A 20,743-nucleotide genomic window follows, 5' to 3' on the forward strand; every position below is an offset into this window, starting at 1 on the left:
TATTTCACTAAAGTACACTGCGCACACTCACACATATTCCCGAGACTGATAAGATATAGAATATATCACATGACACAAATCATACCATGTGCAGGAAAGAACTGCAGATGCTTGTTTAAATCGAAAATAGAAAATGCTGGAGTAACTCAAAGGGACAGGCAGCATCTCCGGAGAGAAGGAATAGGTGACGTTTCGGGTCGAGACCCTTCTTCAGACTCCAGGAACGTGCGGCTGGTGAGCGGCTACGGCTGAGATTTCAGGGAGACGGGAGGTCGAACAAAACTCAGCTTCTATGGCACCCACTGACACAGTAAGACCACCGTTCACTCACAGGGGAGGTTGTGGAATCCTGTAGCATCTACAGAGCTCCTGTGTTCATTGATCCGGACACCGGGTCGGATTTGCAACCAACAACCACCCGCCCAACGGTCTTCAGTTCACCGTTGTAAAGAGTAGGTGAACATGAGGACCCTGTGAACACACTGGTGATGGGGCTTTGGCTCCGCATATCCATGACTGGGGACACTGGGATCCAGTGGACACACAGCTGGCGGTTACACACTGGTGCACATGAGGACCATGTGGACACTCGGCTGGTGGAGCTGCCCCCCCCCCCCCCCCCACTGCTCCTCACTCCCCCCGATCACTCTAAGGGGCGGAGGCCGGGCTCCTCGCGGGATTCCCTCAACGTCACGTGTCAGGTAGCCATTGGATTTCCCCTCTACGTCACGCGTCAGGTAGCCCGCGGGATTCATAGAAACATAGAAACATAGAAAATAGGTGCAGGAGTAGGCCATTCGGCCCCTCGAGCCTGCACCGCCATTCAATATGATCATGGCTAATCATCCAACTCAGTATCCCGTACCTGCCTTCTCTACATACCCCCCTGATCGCTTTAGGCACAAGGGCCACATCTAACTCCCCCTTAAATATAGCCAATGAACTGGCCTCAACTACCCTCTATGCAGAGAATTCCACAGATTCACCACTCTCTGTGTGAAAAAAAACTTTCTCATCTCGGTCCTAAAAGACTTCCCCCTTATCCTTAAACTGTGACCCCTTGTTCTGGACTTCCCCAACATGGGGAACAATCTTCCTGCATCTAGCCTGTCCAACCCCTTAAGAATTTTGTACGTTTCTATAAGATTCCCAAGACGTCTCGCCCTCAGGTGGTCCTGAGCCCAGCCCCACGTCACGCCGTCAGGTGGACCGCGACCCCTGTTTACGTCACGTCGTCAGGGAGACCGTGAGCCCCGCCCCACGTCACGCCGTCAGGTGGACCGCGACCCCTGTTTAGGTCACGTCATCAGGGAGACCGTGAGTCCAGCCCTCCGGTCAAAAAGGCCCACTTCAAAATTTAACCCGAGTCTGAAGAAGGGTCTCGACCCGAAACGTCACCCATTCCTTCTCTCCCGAGATGCTGCCTGACCTGCTGAGTTACTCCAGCATTTTGTGAATAAATCAAAATTTAATCACTCGTCTATCACTCCGACCTGCGCGAGATCACCACTTATGAGGTGTTTGCGCAGTAATCAACCAGAATCAGAATCAACCAGATTTATTCACAAAATGCTGGAGTAAGTCAGCAGGTCAGGCAGCATCTCGGGAGAGAAGACCGCGACCTCTGTTTACGTCACGTTGTTATGGAGACCGTGAGTCTAAACGACGTCACGCCGTCAGGTGGATCGCGAGCCCCGCCCCGGCTACATCACGCCGTCAGGTGGATCGCAAGCCCCGCCCCACGTCACGCCGTCATGGCGACCGCGAACTGCGCGAGGATGGCGGTTTAACGGTCGGAGAGCGAGGGAGCGCTCGAGGGGACGGAGGATGGAGCGGGGAGAGACGACAGGTGGGGCCGAGTGGCGCAGGGTGGGGTCTGAGAAGGAGAGAAGGGCGTAGCGGTGGGGGGAGAGTGGGGTGGGAGAAGGACGGGCAGTGAGGGGTGTAGGCAGGGTGGGAGGGAGGGCATGGGGCTGGAGGGGAGGATGGTTGCGCAGGGGTAACAAGGAGGATGGAGAGGAGATAGCAAGGGTTATGGGAGTGGAGCGGGTGGGGAGGGGGCAGGGGGATGGGCACAGGATCGAGGGGGGGGGGGCAGAGGGGATGGTGAGGGTTTAGGACACGTGAGGCAGACACAGAGGGGCATTGGGATTGGAACTGGGGAGGGGGAGATTAGGAGGGAGACACGGAGGGGGTTGTAGCTGGGAGACTGAGCCTGGCCAGGGAGGTAAAGGGGGTGCAGACAGCACCAGAGGTCATCTGTCTCTAGTCCGCTCTGCAGCATCCTGTCTCAATGTACAAGACATGGGGAGACCACACCTGCTGTGATATGTACAGTTCTGATCACCCTGCTACAGGAAGGGTGTTAGTAAACCGCAAAAGATGCAACATAGATTGATGGATTACCTGGATTGGAGGGTTTGAGTGAGAAGGAGAGGCTGGACAGGCTGGGATTGATTTCCATGGAGTGAAGAAACTCAGGGGATGACCTGTTTATAAAATCACGTGAGCACAGATCGGGTGAAGTTCTGAAACTAGGGTCTGTAGGTTTAATGTGAGAGGGGAAAAATTAAAGGGGACTTGTGGTGCTGCATGCCTCTTTGTATTCCAACATTCATTAAAGTTCCAGCAGCCAGATTTGTCGCGTCCCTGACTGATGTCGTGTTTGTTTCAGGAAGCGGATAGAGCGAGAACAATGGGCTCTACATGTCAGAGACAGAGGCAAGGTCTGGTGAAAGGCCACAGGGAACATTAGAGCAACAGACACACGGAAGGCTGAGGTAAGAGGGAGCTGGGTCTGGAAGATGGGTGTGAGTTTTGTCTTGCTTACCCCTCATTAAGATCTCACCTTTTCCTTTATCACTTTCAATTTACATCATCCAGACATGGCAGATTAGACCCTCTTCCCTAGAATCACCTCCCAAAGCACTCTACCCTTTTACACCACAACACAAAAGGGGCAGAAGTGAGAGCAGGCCACCTGTCTCCTCAAACCTGCCCCATAATTTAATGTGACCAGAGCCAATTTGCTCCACACCTCAACTCCTCTCCTGGGCCAAGTGCACATAGCTTTCCATTCCCTGATCTTTGAAAAACTAACCTGTGACCTCCTTATCATCAACAATTTAACCTCCAGGGTGGAGAATTCTAGCATCACCATGCTCACCCTGAATGTGCCTGAACAATTATGGTGTAATTACCATAATTTGCAAATTCACCAACAAATTTAGCTACACTGTCATCCAATTTGTTAATGTGGATAACAAACAACAGTGGAAACAGCACCAGCTTCTGCATCACTCCACTGGTCACAGGCCTCCAATGAGAAAAACAGTGCTCCGAAACTACACGTTGACTACTTCCTCGAAGCCAATTTTGAATCCAATTGTCTAGCTTGGCTTGGATTCCATGTGATCTAACCTTCCACGCTAGTCTACCATATGGCAATTTGTCAATGGTGTTCTAGAGTCCATAAAAAACTGCCCTGCTCACTGTCCTGCCCTCATCGTCGAAATATACTTGTCAGGTTTGTGAGATAGGATTTCCCATGGACAAAGCAATGCTGACTATCTCTAATCCGACCTCGGGTCATACTGCACAGAAGCAGGCTCTTCTGTTCAACTATCCTATCCAGACCAGATTTCCTATCTACGCTAGTCCCACCTGCCAGAATGTGACCCATATCCCTCTAAACCTTTCCTATCCAAGCACCTGTCCAAATGTCTTTTAAATGTTTTACTGCACCTGCCGTAAGGTCCTCCTCTGGTAGCTCGTTCTGTGTGAAAATGCTGCCCTCAGATTTCTATTGAATCTTTTCCCTCTCACATTAAACTTAAGTCCCTCTGGTTCTTGAGTTCCCTACTCAGGATAAAAGTTCGCAAGTTACACGAGTAGAAATGGGCCATTTAGTGAATCGAGACCACTCCCCATTCAATCATGACTGATCTCTACCTCCTTACCTCGTTTCTAAAAGAGTGCCCTTTCATTCTGTGGCTATAACCTCTGGTCCAAAACTCTCCCACCTGTGGAAACATGCTTTCCACATCCACTCTATCTATGCCTTTCATTATTCTGTAATTTTCAATGAGTTCCCCCCTCAACTTTATAAACTTCGGCGAGTGCTGTCAAATGCTCAGACTAGATAGACGATAATGTATTTTTCTTCATATGATCACCTCTTAGCCTCCTGAGCTCAAAGTAATAAAGCCCTAGCCTGCCCAGCTCCCCCTTGTTAAAGAAAACTTTAAAACACAACACAAAGACCTGGCAATACAACCAAGACTTTATTCAAAAGCGCCAAATACAGTGATCACTGGGAGCAATTTTAAGAGACTGCTCAACGAACAAAAAAAATCATCTGCTTCTTATGTACAGATTTTCCTTTTGATGTTTGGTTTATCAGGGCAAACACTTTAGAGGTTTTCCTTCCTCCAAATGGTCTTATAACAACTATACATCGCGCACTTCCGAAAGCACAGCAGAGTAAACACAGCCCAATTCTACACCATTACAGATAAGCAAATATCCTGTTACCCTTTCAACCTTATTTTATTGCTTTATGATTGCGATTTATCCTTTGACAACAGAGAACAGAATCTGACTAAAGTAAACTGCAGTGTCAGCTGGGCATGCTCAGTTTCAACCTTCTTTGAAGCACAGAATTATTATAATGCATGAAGAGCTTAAACATTTTAAGCACTCAACCTTTCCCTATCCCATTCTGTCTTCTTGAAGCATTGCAATTTATCTTTGTCACCCTATAGCTCAGGCCCTCATGTCCTGGCAACATCTTCATCGATCTTCTTTGCATTCCTTTCAGCTTAACAATATCCTTCCTCTAACAGGGTGACCAAAACTGAACACAATACTTCAAATTGGGTCTCACCAACAACTTGTACAACCGTTAACAAAACATCCCAATTTTTATACTCATTGATGAAGGCCAATGTACCTAAAGGCTTCTTGACCACATTATCTACCTGTGCGTCCACTTTGAGCGAACTGAGCACCTGCACTTTCAAAGGTATTTATTCACAAAATGCTGGAGTAACTCAGCAGGTCAGGCAGCATCTCAGGAGAGAAGGAATGGGTGACGTTTCGGGCCTAGACCCTTCTTCAGACTGATGTCAGGAGGGCGGGACAAAGGAAGGATATAGGTGGAGACAGGAAGATAGAGGGAGAAGTGGGAAGGGGGAGGGGAAGAGAGGGACAGATAAGATGGAGGCGCATGCAAGTTCCAAGAAAGCAGTTGTGGCCGTGGCTGCACTTTCAAGATCCCTCTGCCCTACAACACTCCCCAGGGCCCTGCCATTCTCTGTGAAGATGCTCCCCTGGTTTGACTTTCCAAAATGCAATGATGCCTTGCTCCTATCTGCATTAAATTCCATTAACCATTCCTGAGCCCAATTACATAGCTGATCAAGATCCTGTTGTGAATTTTGGTCACCATTGTTGCTATCTTCAATAGCACTCACTTTAGTGTCATCTGCAAACTTGCCATTCATGACTTGTGCATTCTCATCCAAATCATTGATGTAAACCACTAACAGATATGGACTCGGCACCGATCCCTGAGGCGCACCACTAGTCACAAGCCTCCAGTCTGAAAATCTACTTTCCGCCATCACCTTCAGCTTTCTTCCATGAAACCAATTCTCTATCCAGCACTCCCTTCCAGAGTAGCCAACTATGCACAACCTGACCAAATTCCTTGCTGAAAAGTATATAGAAAAATGTGAATTACATTTTTGTTTGCTTCTTCAAATAACTAAATTAGATTTGTATTTCGAATCTCCCACATGTAAAGCCATGCTGACTATTCCAAATCAGCCAAGAGTCAAGAATCAGAGGAGTTAGGTTCCTGATAAGTCTTTCCCCACTCACTTTTTTGTTTTAGGTTTTACATCAAAAGGTAGTGGATATATGGAACAACCTGCCAGAGGAGGTAGTTGAAGCAGGTACTCTCATAACATTTAATAAACATTTGAACAGGTGAAGGATAGGTTTGGAAGGATATGGGCCAAATCCAGGCAGGTAGGATTAGAGTTGATGGGGCATATGGGTCGGCGTGGGGAAGTTGGACTGAAAGACCTGTTTCCACGCTGAGTGACACTATGACTCTAATCAGCCCATGTCTATTCAAATGCATGTATATCTTATCTCAGAATCCTCCCCAGTATTTTGCCAACCACATATGTTAGGCTTATTGGTCTATAGTTCCCAGGTTTTTCCTTGCAGCCCTTCTTAAATAGGGGCACAACATTAGCCACCCTCCACTCGTGCGGCACCTCACCCATGCCTAATGATGATTCATATATCTCAGCCAGGGATCCTGCAATTCTTCTCAAGGTACCTACGGTATTCTCGGATATGTCTGATCAGGTGCAGGAGATTTATGTACTTTCAATTACCTTAGGACATCCAGCACCTCTTCAACCATATTACAGACTGTCCTAATTGAGGACCTTGCCCATCTCCTGCAGCACATCGAGATAACCATTTTGGTTTCTGGAGGACCCTATTCTCTCTCTATTTACCCTCTTTATCTTAATGTACATGAAATCTCTCTGGATTTTCCTTAATATTATTGCCCTATTTCTTGCCCTCCTGATTTTCCCAAAACTTCTCCAGGGTTACACTTGATCCCAGCTGCCTATGCAAGTTCCATGCCACCTTTTTCCAGACAAGAGGCTGAATTTCTCTGATCATGCAGGCTTCCTTACTCCCACCTGCCTTGCCCTTTGCTCGAATTGGAACATGCATGCTCTGAGCTCATGCCATCACACTTTTAATATCATCCCACTTTCCAGATGTTTCTTTGCCTGCAAACAACCTACTCCATCAACTTGAGCAAGTTCCTGTCTCATACCATCAAAGTTACACTAGTCCCAATTTAGAATTTTAACTGTGGGCCCACCCTCTCTTTATCCATAACTATTTTAAAGCTAATAGAACTGTGGTCACTGGCCCTAAAACGCTCATCCACTGACATTTCAGGCACTTGCCTGTCCCAATTTCCAAAGAGAAGATCAAGCTTTGCCCTCTCTGATAGTGGCCTCTACATACAGTGCATTCAGAAAGTATTCAGACCCCTTCACTTTTCCACATTTTGCTACATTACAGCCTTATTTTAAAATGGATGAAATTCATTTTTTAATCATAAATACCCCATAATAAAAAAACAAAAACAGGTGTTTAGAAATTTTTGCAAAATAATGAAAAAGAAATAACTGATATAGGACATTTACATAAGTATTCAGACCCTTTATTCAGTACTTTGCTGAGGCACCTCTGGCAGCGATTACAGCCTCAAGTCCTCTTGGGTATGGCGCTACAAGCTTGGCACACCTATATTTGGGTAATTTCTATTCTTCTCTGCAGATTCTCTCAAGCTGTCAGGTTGGATGGGGAGAGTTGATGCACGGCTATTTTCAGGTCCATCCAGAGATGTTCGATCAGGTTCAAGTCCGGACTCTGGCTGGGCCACTCAAGGACATTCACAGACTTGTCACAAAGCCACTGCTGCATTGTCTTGACTGTGTGCTGAGGGCCATTGTCCTGTTGGAAGGTGAACGCCCGCCCCAGTCTGAGGTCCAGAACGCTCTGGAGCAGGTTTTCATCAAGGATCTCTCTGTACTTTGCTCCATTCATCTTTCCCTCGATCCTGAATAGTCTCCCAGTTCCTGCCACTGAAAAACATCCCCACAGCATGATGCTGCCACCACCATGCTTCACCGTAGATATGGTATTGGTCAGGTGATGAGCGGTGCTGCTTGAAAGATTTCAATCTTGGTTTCATCAGACCAGAGAATCATGTTTCTCATGGTCTGAGAGTCCTTTAGGTGCCTTTTGGCAAACTCCAAGCGGGCTATCATGTGCCTTTTACTGAGAAGTGGCTTCCGTCTGGCCATTCAACCGTAAAGGTCTGATTGGTGGAGTGCTGCAGATATAGTTGTCCTTCTGGAAAATTCTCCCATCTTCACAGAGGAACTCTGGAGCTCTGTTAGAGTGACTATTGGGTTCTTGGTCACCTCCTTGACCAAGGCCCTTCTCCCCCGATTGCTTAGTTTGGCCGGGTGGCCAGCTCTATGAAGAGTCCTGGTGGTTCCAAAGTTCTTCCATTTAAGAATGATGGAGGCCACTATGCTCTTCGGGACCTGCAATGCTGCAGAAATTGTTTTATACCCTTCCCCAGATCTATGTCTCAACACAATCCTGTCTCGGACGTCTACGGACAATTCCATCATCTTCATGGCTTGGTTTTTACTCTGACATGCACTGTCAACTGTGGGACCTTATGTAGATAGGTGTATGCCTTTCCTAGTCATGTCCAATCAATTTAATTTACCACTGGTGGACTCTAGTCAAGTTGTAGAAACATCTCGAGGATAATCAATAGAAACAGGATGAACAAAAGCTCAATTTTGAGTGTCATAGCAAAGGGTCTGAATACTTATGTAAATATGATATTTCAGTTATTTCTTTCTTAGTTCTTTTCAAAAATTTCAAAACACCTGTTTTCGCTTTTTTATTCTGGGGTATTGTGTATAGATTGATGATAACAAAAGTGAATTTAATCCATTTTAAAATAAGGCTGTAACCGAGCACAATGTAGAAGAACTGAAGGGGTCTGAATACTTTCTGAATGCACTGAAGAAACTTTCCTGAATTAATTTGACAAATTCCATCCTATCGCAACCCTTGACACTCTGTCAGTCCCAGTCTATATTGGGAAAGTTAAAATTGCCGATGGTGGTAACTCTATTAGTCAGCTGTCGGAAATCTCCTCGCAGATTTGTTCTTATAATTCCTGTTGACTATTTAAGGGCCTCTAGTACACTCCCAACAAGCTAATCATCTGTTTTTTATTTCTCAGCTCCACCCCTATAACCTCACTGCAAGACCCATCAGAAATGTCATCTGATTACTGCTGTGACATTCTTCTTAATCAATCGAGCACCATCCCCTCCTCTTTTACCCCCACCTCTATCTTGTACCTCTCGCACCTGTACCCGAGATCATTAAGCTGCCAGTTCTGTACCTCTCTTTGCGATGTTTGTGTAATGTTTAAAATGTCCCAGTCGCATGTACCTATCCAAGACTTGCCCATCAGGCCTCTCCCATTAAATAGATGCAATTCAATAGAAACAAAGAAACATAGAAAATAGGTGCAGGAGGAGGCCATTCGGCCCTTTGAGCCAGCACCGCCATTCATTAGGATCATGGCTGATCATCCACAATCAGTAAAACCCAGAAGTAATCAGGAAGCAGAAGGTGATGGTGGAAGGTTGCTTCTCAGAATGGAGGCCTGTGACTGGTGGTGTGCCACAGGGATCGGTGCTGGGCCCGTTAATGTTTGTCATCTACGGCAATAATTTGGATGAGAACATACAGGACAAGATCAGCAAGTTTGCTGATGATACCAAAGTTAGTGGTTTTGCAGATAGTGAAGATGGTTGTGAACGATTGCAGCAGGATCTGGAATGTTTGGCCACGTGGGTGGAGGAATGGTTGATTGAATTTAATACAGAGAAGTGTGAGGTGTTGCATTTTGGGTTGTCGAACAAGAGCAGGACCTACACAGTAAATGGTAAGCCTCTGGGTAGTGTTGTAGAGCAGAAGGATCTAGGAGTACAAGTGCATGGTTCCTTGAAGGTCGAGTCGCAGGTAGATAATGTGGTCAGAAAGGCTTTTGGCACTTTGGCGTTCATCAGTCAGAGTATTGAGTATAGAAGTTGGGAGGTCATGTTGCAGTTGAAGAAGACCTTGGCGAGACCGCATTTCGACTGCATTCAGTTCTGGGCACCATGTTATTGGAATGATATTGTCAAGCTTGAAAGGGTTCAGAGGATGTTGCCAGGACTAGAGGGTGTGAGCTAAAGGGAGAGGTTGAGTAGGCTGGGTCTTTGTTCCATGGAGCTGAGGAGGATGAGGGGAGATCTTATAGAGGCACACAAAATCATGAGAGGAATAGATCGGGTCGATGCACATAGTCTTTTACCCAGAGTGGGGGAATCGAGGACCAGGGGACATAGGTTCAAGGTGAAGGGGAAAAGATTTAATAGGAATGTGAGAATTTTTTTTTCACGCAGAGAGTGGTGGGTGTGTGGAACAAGCTGCCAGAGGAGGTAGTTGAGGCTGGACCTATCCCATCGTTTAAGAAACAGTTGGACAGGTATATGGATAGGACAGGTTTGGAGGGTTATGGACCAAGTGCAGGTAAGTGGGACTAGGGTAGCTGGGACATTGTTGGTCGGTGTGGGCGAGTTGGGCCGAAGAGCCTGTTTCCACAATGTATCACTCTATGACTCTAACCCATGCCTGCCTTCTCCCCTTAGCCTTTGATTCCACTAGCCCCAAGAGCTCTATCTAACTCTCTTTTAAATTCTTCCAGTGAATTTGCCTACACTGCCTTCTGTGGCAGAGAATTCCACAAATTCGCAAATTCTCTGCTCTCTGGATGATTCCACAAATTCACAACTCTGGGTGATTCCACAAATTCACAACAGTCCTACGTTGCTTCCTGCTGTGCTATCCCGCCGAGTGGGCTTTCTTTATCACCTTCCATACCTAGTTCCAGCCTCAGTTCTCTCAGTTCTACAATGAAGCCCACCCCCCCCCCCTCCATCCAGCAATTTTAATTTAAACCCACCCGACTACCAGCAGCAAACTTTCCTGCCAGGATATTGGTTGGTCTCCAGTTCAGGTGTAACCCGTCCTTCTTGTATGGATCACCTCTGCCCCAGAAGAGATTCCAATGGTTCAAAAATCGAAATCCCTAACCACACATTTATCTGTCCAAATTTCGTGTACCTGCCCTCATTAGCATGTGGTACTGGAGGTCCTGCTTTTGAACCATTTGCCTAACTACGTATATTCATTTTGCGGGACCTCTTCCATTTTCCTAATGTTATTGGTGCCAACATGCACAGCAATCACCCTCCCCTTGAGAATGTCCATGCCTGTCCAAATACTGGTAGATCCAGTCCCTCCAACTTCTCTCAAATAACCTCTGCGCCACTGATGTCGGGCCCACTGTTCTGTAGTTCCCTGATTTATTCTTGCTGCCCTTTTCAATAATTCCCTTCTTAAATAGCCTTGTTCAAAACATCTCACAGTGGTGCAGCTAATATAGCTGCTGAACAGGTCAGGCAGCATCTCGGGAGAGAAGGAATGGGTGACGTTTGGGGTCGAGACCCTTCTTCAGACTGATGTCAGTGGGGCGGGACAAAGGAAGGATATAGGTGGAGACAGGAAGATAGAGGGAGAACTGGGAAGGGGAGGGGAAGAGAGGGACAGAGGAACTATCTAAAGTTGGAGAAGTCAATGTTCATACCGCTGGGCTGCAGGCTGCCCAAGCGAAATATGAGAAGTTGGGAGGTCATATTGCAGTTGAAGAAGACCTTGGTGAGACCGCATTTAGAATATTGTGTTCAGTTCTGGGAACCATGTTACAGGAAAAATATTATCAGCTTGAAAGGGTTCAGAGGATGTTGCCAGGACTAGAGGGTGTGAGCTAAAGGGAGAGGTTGAGTAGGCTGGGTCTTTGTTACATGGAGCATAGGAGGATGAGGGGAGATTTCGCTTGGGCAGCCTGCAGCCCAGCGGTATGAACATTGACTTCTCCAACTTTAGATAGTTCCTCTGTCCCTCTCTCCCCCTTCCCAGTTCTCCCTCTATCTTCCTGTCTCCAGCTATATCCTTCCTTTGTCCCGCCCCCCTGACATCAGTCTGAAAAAGGGTCTCGACCCGAAACATCACCATTCCTTCTCTCCTGAGATGCTGCCTGACCTGCTGAGTTACTCCAGCATTTTGTGAATAAATACCTTCGATTTGTACCAGCATCTGCATTTATTTTCTTACACTAATATAGCTGCTGCCTCGGCTCTCCCATCATCTGGCATCGAACGAGACCTCGGGTGCTGACTGTGTGGAATTTACACATTCTCCCTTTGATCTTGTGGGTGTTCTCTCGGCTCCCAAAACATCAATGATGGTACTTTCTTTTAATTCTATCATTTACATTGTTCTGTGTTGTGGCTTATTATACCTGGAGTATTGTGTACAGTTTTGGTCTCCTAATCTGAGGAAAGACATTCTAGCCTTAGAGGGAGTACATAGAAGGTTCACCAGATTGATCCATGGGATGGCAGGACTTTCATATGAAGAAAGACTGGATAGACTAGGCTTATACTCGCTGGAATTTAGAAGACTGAGGGGGGATCTTATTGAAACATATAAAATTCTTAAGGGGTTGGAGAGGCTAGATGCGGGAAGATTGTTCCCGATGTTGGGGAAGTCCAGAACCAGGGGTCACAGCTTAAGGATAAGGGGGAAGTCTTTAAGGACCGAGATGAGAAAATATTTCTTCACACAGAGAGTGGTGAGTCTGTGGAATTCTCTGCCACAGAAGGTAGTTGAGGCCAGTTCATTGGCTATATTTAAGAGGGAGTTAGATGTGGCCCTTGTGGCTAAAGGGATCAGGGGGTATGGAGAGAAGGCAGGTACAGGTTACTGAGCTGGATGATCAGCCATGATCATATTGAATGGCGGTGCAGGCTCGAAGGGCCGAATGGCCTACTCCTGCACCTATTTTCCATGTTTCTATGTGGCGAATGGAGCAATTTTGGTGGGTAGAATGGGAAGAGGCAGCGGGAAAGGGGGTGGGGGGAGAGGATGGGGGGAGAGGATGGGGGAATAGGAGAAGGGAGACGGGAGAGATTGTAACATATTTACTGAAACGGCGCAATGAAATTCTTATTCGCAGTACCATAATACGTCTGAACGATAACATAAAAACAAATACATTTTCAGTTCATTAATAAAAACAATATTAGTGAAAAACAAAAAAATCCCAAAGATAAAATGGGGGAGAATAACATAGTTGAAGGTAGGATTTTTTTAAAAGGATGGTTGGTGTGCACTCAAAGGTCCTGTTTCCATGCTGTTTATCTCTGACTCTGTCCCAACAACAACACTGTTCTGCCGCTGTGGGACCATGTGTGGCTCACCCCTCATCCCGCATCCTTGTCAACTCCAAACAACACAAGCCAACACTTTTAGACATTTGTGGTAGTATATAAGCTTTATCCCTGAAATTAGGTGAGTTAATCTCTTTTGGGCTATTTTCAATGCAAATATACTGTTAAATAACGAGACCAACATTGCACATAGTATTTCAGGTATGGCTAAACTTAAACTGTATTTTCATCTCCAACACCGCTTGCAATAAATCCCAATGTGCTGCTTACCTTCCTGACGTTTGTCGCACTTTCATGTCGACTGTCAGGTGTCTCATTCACAAGAACATCTCGATCTGTCTGCACTCCACCCACTTTTAATTTCTACTGCCTTTTCATACTTTACACAAGTGCTTAACCTCGCATTGTTTTTCATTAAGTTCCGTTCGCCCGGTATAAACCCATTCTTGCTATTGAGGGCGTGCAGCGTAGGTTCACTAGGTTAATTCCTGGAATGGCGGGACTGTCGTATGTTGAAAGGCTGGAGCAATTAGGCTTGTATACACTGGAATATAGAAGGATGAGGGGGGATCTTATTGAAACATATAAGATAATTAGGGGATTGGACACATTAGAGGCAGGAAACATGTTCCCAATGTTGGGGGAGTCCAGAACAAGGAGCCACAGTTTAAGAATAAGGGGTAGGCCATTTAGAACGGAGATGAGGAAGAACTTTTTCAGTCAGGGAGTGGTGAAGGTGTGGAATTCTCTGCCTCAGAAGGCAGTGGAGGCCAGTTCGTTGGATGCTTTCAAGAGACAGCTGGATAGAGCTCTTAAGGATAGCGGAGTGAGGGGGTATGGGGAGAAGGCAGGAACAATAGACAATAGGTGCAGGAGTAGGCCATTCAGCCCTTTGAGCCAGCACCGCCATTCAATGCGATCATGGCTGATCACTCTCAATCAGTACCCCGTTCCTGCCTTCTCCTCCTCAGCAATTTCGTCTTTTATAATTGACTCCAGCATCTTCCCCACCACTGATGTCAGGCTAACTGGTCTATAATTACCCGTTTCTCTCTCCCTCCTTTCTTAAAAAGTGGGATAACATTTGCTATCCTCCAATCCACAGGAACTGATCCTGAATCTATAGAACATTGAAAAATGATCTCCAATGCTTCCACTATTTCTAGAGCCACCTCCTTAAGTACCCTGGGATGCAGACCATCAGGCCCTGGGGATTTATCAGCCTTCAGTCCCATCAGTCTACCCAAAACCATTTCCTGCCTAATGTGGATTTCCTTCAGTTCCTCCATCACCCTAGGTTCTCCGGCCCCTAGAACATTTGGGAGATTGTGTGTATCTTCCTCAGTGAAGACAGATCCAAAGTAACGGTTTAACTCGTCTGCCATTTCTTTGTTCCCCATAATAAATTCCCCTGCTTCTGTCTTCAAGGGACCCACATTTGCCTTGACTATTTTTTTCCTCTTCACGTACCTAAAAAAACTTTTGCTATCCTCCTTTATATTATTGGCTAGTTTACCCTCGTACCTCATCTTTTCTCCCCGTATTGCCTTTTTAGTTAACTTTTGTTGCTCTTTAAAAGAGTCCCAATCCTCTGTCTTCCCACTCTTCTTTGCTATGTTATACTTCCTCTCCTTAATTTTTATGCTGTCCCTGACTTCCCTTGTCAGCCACAGGTGTCTCTTACTCCCCTTAGAGTCTTTCCACCTCTTTGGAATAAATTGATCCTGCAACCTCTGCATTATTCCCAGGAATACCTGCCATTGCTGTTCTACCGTCTTCCCTGCTAGGGCCTTCTTCCAGTCAATTTTGGCCAGCTCCCGCCTCATGCCTCTGTAATCCCCTTTGCTATACTGTAATACCGACACTTCCGATTTTCCCTTCTGCCTTTCCATTTGCAGAGTAAAACTTATCATGTTGTGATCACTGCCTCCTAATGGCTCTTTTACCTCTAGTCCCCTTATCAGATCAGGATCATTACACAACACTAAATCCAGAATTGCCTTCTCCCTGGTAGGCTCCAGTACAAGCTGTTCTAAGAATCCATCTCGAAGGCACTCTACAAACTCTCTTTCCTGGGGTCCATTTCCAACCTGATTTTCCCAGTCTACCTGCATGTTGAAATCTCCCATAACCACCTTAGCACTACATTTTTGACACGCCAATTTTATCTCCTGATTCAACTTGCACCCTATGTCGAGGCTACTGTTTGGGGCCTATAGATAACTCCCATTAGGGTCTTTTTACCCTTACAATTTCTCATTTCTATCCATACTGATTCAACATCTCCTGATTCTATGTCACCCCTTGCAAGGGAATGAATATCATTCCTTACCATCAGAGCAACCCCACCCCCTCTGCCCACCTGTCTGTTTTTTCTATACGTTGTGTACCCCTGAATATTCAGTTCCCAGCCCTGGTCCTCTTGTAGCCATGTCTCAGTGATCCTTACAACATCATACTTGCCCATGACTAACTGAGCCTCAAGCTCATCCACTTTATTTTTTATACTACGCGCATTTAAGTACAACACTTTAACTTCTGTATTTACCTCCCCTCTCACATCGGTCACAATTGGCCCTGCCCTTAATTTCTTTTCCCCTCTAGAACTTCTGTTCCCTTTCTTCCGAGAGTCTTTTGCAATATCTCCTGTATTCCCTTTTACCTCATCTTCATATTCACAATTTGTTAACCCCTCCCCCCCTCTACTTAGTTTAAAGCCACAGGTGTCACACTAGCAAACCTGCCTGCCAGAATGTTTGTTCCCCTGCTGTTAAGATGTAACCCGTTCCTTTTGTACAAGTCACCCCTAGCCCAGAACAGATCCCAGTGGTCCAGAAATCTAAATCCCTGCTCTCTGCACCAGTCCCTCAGCCATAAATTCATACCCTCTATCTCTCTGTTCCTGGCCTCACCAGCAAGAGGTACCGGTAGCAGTCCAGAGATAACCACCTTCGACGTCCTACTTCTCAGTGTTTTTCCCAACTCTCTAAACTCCCGCTGTAGCACCTCCTTCCTCTTCCGCCCGACGTCATTCGTGCCCACGTGCACAATGACTTCAGGTTGATCGCCTTCCCTCACTAGGATTTTCTGAAGCCGGTCTGTGATGTGTTGAACCCTGGCACCAGGGAGGCAACAGACCATCCTCAAGTCCCTCCTGCTGCCACAGAATCTTCTGTCCGTCCCTCGGACTATGGAGTCACCGACCACTACGGCTCTTCCAGACTTCGGTCTCCAGTCGAGTATCCTTGCCAACAGTTCCGCCACTCGGACTGGAAACGTCTTCTGCCCCGACAGTTCCCAAGAGGGTATACCTATTTGCAATAGGCACAGCCACTGGGGTCTCCTGTAGTCCTCGTCCACTCCCCCCTGAAACAGTCTCCCACCTTCGCTCGACCTGGACCCTTGGCGTGACAGCCTCACAATAGGTCCTGTCGAGGAAACTCTCGCATTCCCGGATGGCCCTGAGGTCATCCAACTTCCTCTCCAACTCCACCACACGTCCCTTCAGGAACGGGGTACTGATTGAGAGTGATCAGCCATGATCGCATTGAATGGCGGTGCTGGCTCGAAGGGCTGAATGGCCTACTCCTGCACCTATTGTCTATTGTCATTCTCTTGACCCGTGTCTGTCTAAGATGCCTTGTTTTGGGAGGAGCACAGCTGAGTAAGGCAGGAGATGGAGTGGGGGCTGGTGCACAGTGAGCAGAGATGGTGAATCAGAGGACATGAGTGTGAGAGAGGCATCATCTGCAGGATAATTTCCTCCCACACCAGCAGTAAGCTAATGTTGGCCCTCTGTGTACTGGAATATAATATAGAGAATGGATTGGATAATAAACATCCAGAGAAAAGATACATCCCTCCCCAGGAACGCACACTATTAATGTTGGACACTGAGCTATGAGAATGTTGTAAAGTATGCAATGTTAGGAACAATGATGTTAATTTTGACAGGAACAGAATTGCCTGATTGCAACAAGCAGGGATGGGCACATGGCATGGCTGTGATTTTGGCCTGAACTGGACATTCCTGTGTTGTAAATTCTAAATAATTCCAGCTTTCGGTTCCATTGACGATCCGATGGACTCAATCCTTCAATCATTCTTACCCATTCCTGATATCATGTTTGTGAGATGCCGGTTGCAAAGCAAGAATAGAGGATTCTTCACTTCTGACAACAAAAAAACGCCAGTCGTTGCACATTGGGCAATATTAACAACAGAAAAGGACGAGATTAAGTAAGAGGCTTTCTCGGAAGACAGACAGAGACATTCTGTGGTACCTTGAGGGGTCAGTGACAACATCTTCTGATTTTCAGTTCCCTCTCTGGTCTTACTCCTCCTTATCTCTGCAATCCATTCTGTGCAGCATCTGATATATCTTAGCTACTCATCTGCACATTTAATGTTTTCATAGCTGGCATAGAGTTGAACAGCATGGAAACATGCACTTTGGCCCAACACGTCAGTGGTTTACCTATATCCCTGAGCAGGTGTTCCTCGAAGTGTTGGAGCAACACAACCGGGCAGATAGCATCTGTAGAGGGAATGGACATATGGTGGTCTGAGTCTGAAGAGGGGCCTGACATGAAACATCGCCTGTCCATTCCCTCCACAATGCTGCTTGACCTGCTGAGCTCTTCCAGCACTTGGAGTTTTGGTCAGAATTGCAGAATATGCAGTTTGTTGTGTCTCTCTCTACATCTTTATTGTCCAAGTAGCTCTTCAAATTTCTTTAATACATGATAATAGTACATGCCTCAACCACTTCCTCTGGCTGCTCATTCCATATACTCATCACGCTCTGAAAAATGTGTCACTCCTTAAACCTATGACTTTTATCCGGAGAAAGAGATTGTGACTATACAGCTTACTAGCATTCCTCAATTTTATAAACCTCCATAAAGACACTGCTCAGGTTTTATCCTTGCTCTAGGGAAAATAGACAGCTTATCCATTCTCTCCCTTTAAACTCAAAAGTCCCAACAACATTTTCTACTCTTGGCAGTTTTGCAGCTGCCAAGGCCCCATGTGGTGTCTGCTCATCATAGTTCTCGAGCACTGACACCAATGTGCTAAACAAATGATTTTGTGGATGTTCCTTTTCCAGTCCTCTCTGTTACTGTCGTCCCACCGCACAGCTGAGTGTCCAGAGCTGCCACGTTACATGAGGTTGACGTGGAATGTAAAACATGTCATGGAGCTGCTGGGCAGAAGGACCTGTTTCTATGCAGAGACATAAATAATTCATCTTCCCTTCTGTGGCCATTGCAGGTCAAACGGAAACGCATGTCCTGGTCAATTCTGCCCTCTTCAACCATCCTGGCAAAATGAGAGCAAGATTCGGGAACAACAATTACTGGAATCTTGAGCAAAATGCTGGAGTAATACAACAGTTCAGGCAGAGTTTGCTGAAGGAATGGAAAGCCATTTTGGGTTGGTCAGACTGAAGAAAGTGCGAACAAACAACTTTCAATATCAGGAGCGCAGGTAACATTGGTGAATGGAAGGATGCAAACTGAGCAAAATTCGACATAAAGAATCAAGGGGGCAATTGGTGAAATGAGGACTGGAATATGAGGGAACAGGAGAGAGTGACAAGTGGTTGTACAGAATGAGAATCAGTATCCTTGGAAGCTTGAGTGAATAACTGATGATCCCTGTTTTCCAGTATGTGTTATGTCTTGTTCCACTATTTCCTTTGTGTTGAGCTCAGTCATGATGTTCTCATGCTAATTTTCAAACTGTTTAGTGGTCCCATCTGTCTCCCTCGTTGCAGTACTCTCCATAATTTTTAATGGTCCAAGATATATGGCTGCCTCCAATTCAGATCTTTAGATAAACTGATGTAATTTTTCGTGAATGAGGAATGATTGTGTGGATGTTCCTTGTCCAGTCCCCTCTGTTCACTGCAGTCCCACGACACAGCTGAGTGCACAGTGCTTCCACATTGCAGGATGTTGGTGTGCAGTATAAAACAAGTCAATGTTGTTGGGCTGAATGGCCTGTTCCTCTGCAGTAACTTCCATACAAAACACCCTTGTTTTTGCAACCACTACATTACTAATGGGTTAACTTTCCTGCTCTGTCATCCCTGTTTTTACCAGGAAATCCATAGACTGAGAACAAGGGACCTTTCACACCAAGGAATCAGGTAACCATTGATGAAAGGGCTCAGATGCAAATTGAGCGACAAGAAAACGAGAATTTATGGAAAAGGAGAGTGGCTGAGGATAGGAGGAGGGCATGGACAGAGAGAGGCAGTTTTCATAGGAGTTTGAGTGGAAGGGCTTAAATACTTGTTTCTGTGTACCAAATTCAAATCTGCCATCATAACATTTCCAATGGAAGCACTGCAGATTAATTTGCCACCATTCCCACAATCCTGTTTGTAACAAGAAACACCTAGACGGAAAACAAAGTACTTTACATATCGGTCACAGGTAACATTTTGTGAAAGGCCACAGCTCGTTCCATATACCTACCACCCTTTGCATTTAAAAAAAAAAAGTTGCCCCTCACGTTCCTTGCTATTCAATCTTACCCCCCTCACCTTCAATCCATGGCCTCTGGTTTTGATTCCCCTACTCTGGGGAAAAGACTGTGCATTTATACAATGTATTCCTCACATGAAATGATACGCCTCTATAATATCACCCCTCATCTTCCTGCACTCCCGAGTTATAAAGTTCTGGCCTGCTCGACCAAGGAGTGAATTTCCTGTGTCCTTTTCTGCTGTTCCACCACTGCATTATTTATCATTGAATTAGAATCCTCCATCAATGACTGCCAAGATCACTCAGTGTCTTCTCACAGGAACACAGCAAAACAGGAACAAAAGTAGATTGCCTGCCCTGTGTCAATGCAATCATAACTGATCTGCCCCAGGCTTCAACTGATATAGTCAAAGTGTCATACAGCACGGATACAGGGCATTCAGTTCACCTTGTCCATACTGATCATTAAGTATCAATTTATATCATTCCCAGATATCAACATATGATCTGTCACCTTCTAGGCCTTGGTGATTCAAGTGCTCATCTCGATACTTCTGAAATGTTGTGATAGCCTCTGCCATCACCATCCTCCATACAGTGTTAAACTCCTGGGCCCTGTCATTTGCAGTGTTACTTGCACTCCTGGGCCCTGTCATTTACAGTGTTACACTCCTGGGTCCTGTCATTTACAGTGTGAAGAAGGCATATGGCGCTGTTGCCTTCATTGGACAGGACATTGAGTGAAGGGTTAGGACATCACCTTGCATCTGGATAGAACATTAGTGAGACTACATGAGTATCATGTGCAAACTCAGATCCTGGGGGGACAGGGCTTTCTCCATCGCTGCTCCCACCCTATGGAACTCACTACCCCAAACCGTTAGAGACTCCTCCACACTCACCACATTCAAAACATCGCTGAAGTCTCACCTGTTCAGTACTGCCTTCAACCACTGAAGGTCACCTCACCTTCTGTCTCCTTTCTCTGTTCGTTTATTTATTTACTTATTTATGTATTTATTCATTTCCCTATGTTCTCTAAATCTCTGTAAAGCGTCTTTGAGTATATGAAAAGCGCTATATAAATAAAATACATTATTATTATTATTATTATTATTTCTGGTCACCATGCTATTGAATGCAAAGAATGTGATTGAGATAGAGAGGCTGCAGAAGGATGTTGCCGGGACAGGAGTGCTCAAGATGAGAGGAGAGCTTGGATGCGTGGGGGCTGTTTCTTTTTTGGAGTGAAGGAGGCTGTGAGGT

General features: G+C 45.9%; 1 long non-coding RNA gene across 1 annotated transcript; it reads left to right on the forward strand.

Moving 5' to 3' along the window:
* The first annotated feature begins 11,871 nt into the window (after positions 1 to 11,871).
* LOC144590104 (uncharacterized) lies at positions 11,872 to 19,527 on the forward strand. Its single transcript, XR_013546173.1, has 3 exons — positions 11,872 to 11,995; positions 18,255 to 18,470; positions 19,088 to 19,527. It is a non-coding gene; the product is annotated as an uncharacterized LOC144590104 (long non-coding RNA).
* Positions 19,528 to 20,743: the final 1,216 nt, after the last annotated feature.

This window comes from Rhinoraja longicauda, unplaced genomic scaffold, assembly GCF_053455715.1.
Source record: "Rhinoraja longicauda isolate Sanriku21f unplaced genomic scaffold, sRhiLon1.1 Scf000135, whole genome shotgun sequence".
Classification (NCBI taxonomy): domain Eukaryota; kingdom Metazoa; phylum Chordata; class Chondrichthyes; order Rajiformes; family Arhynchobatidae; genus Rhinoraja; species Rhinoraja longicauda.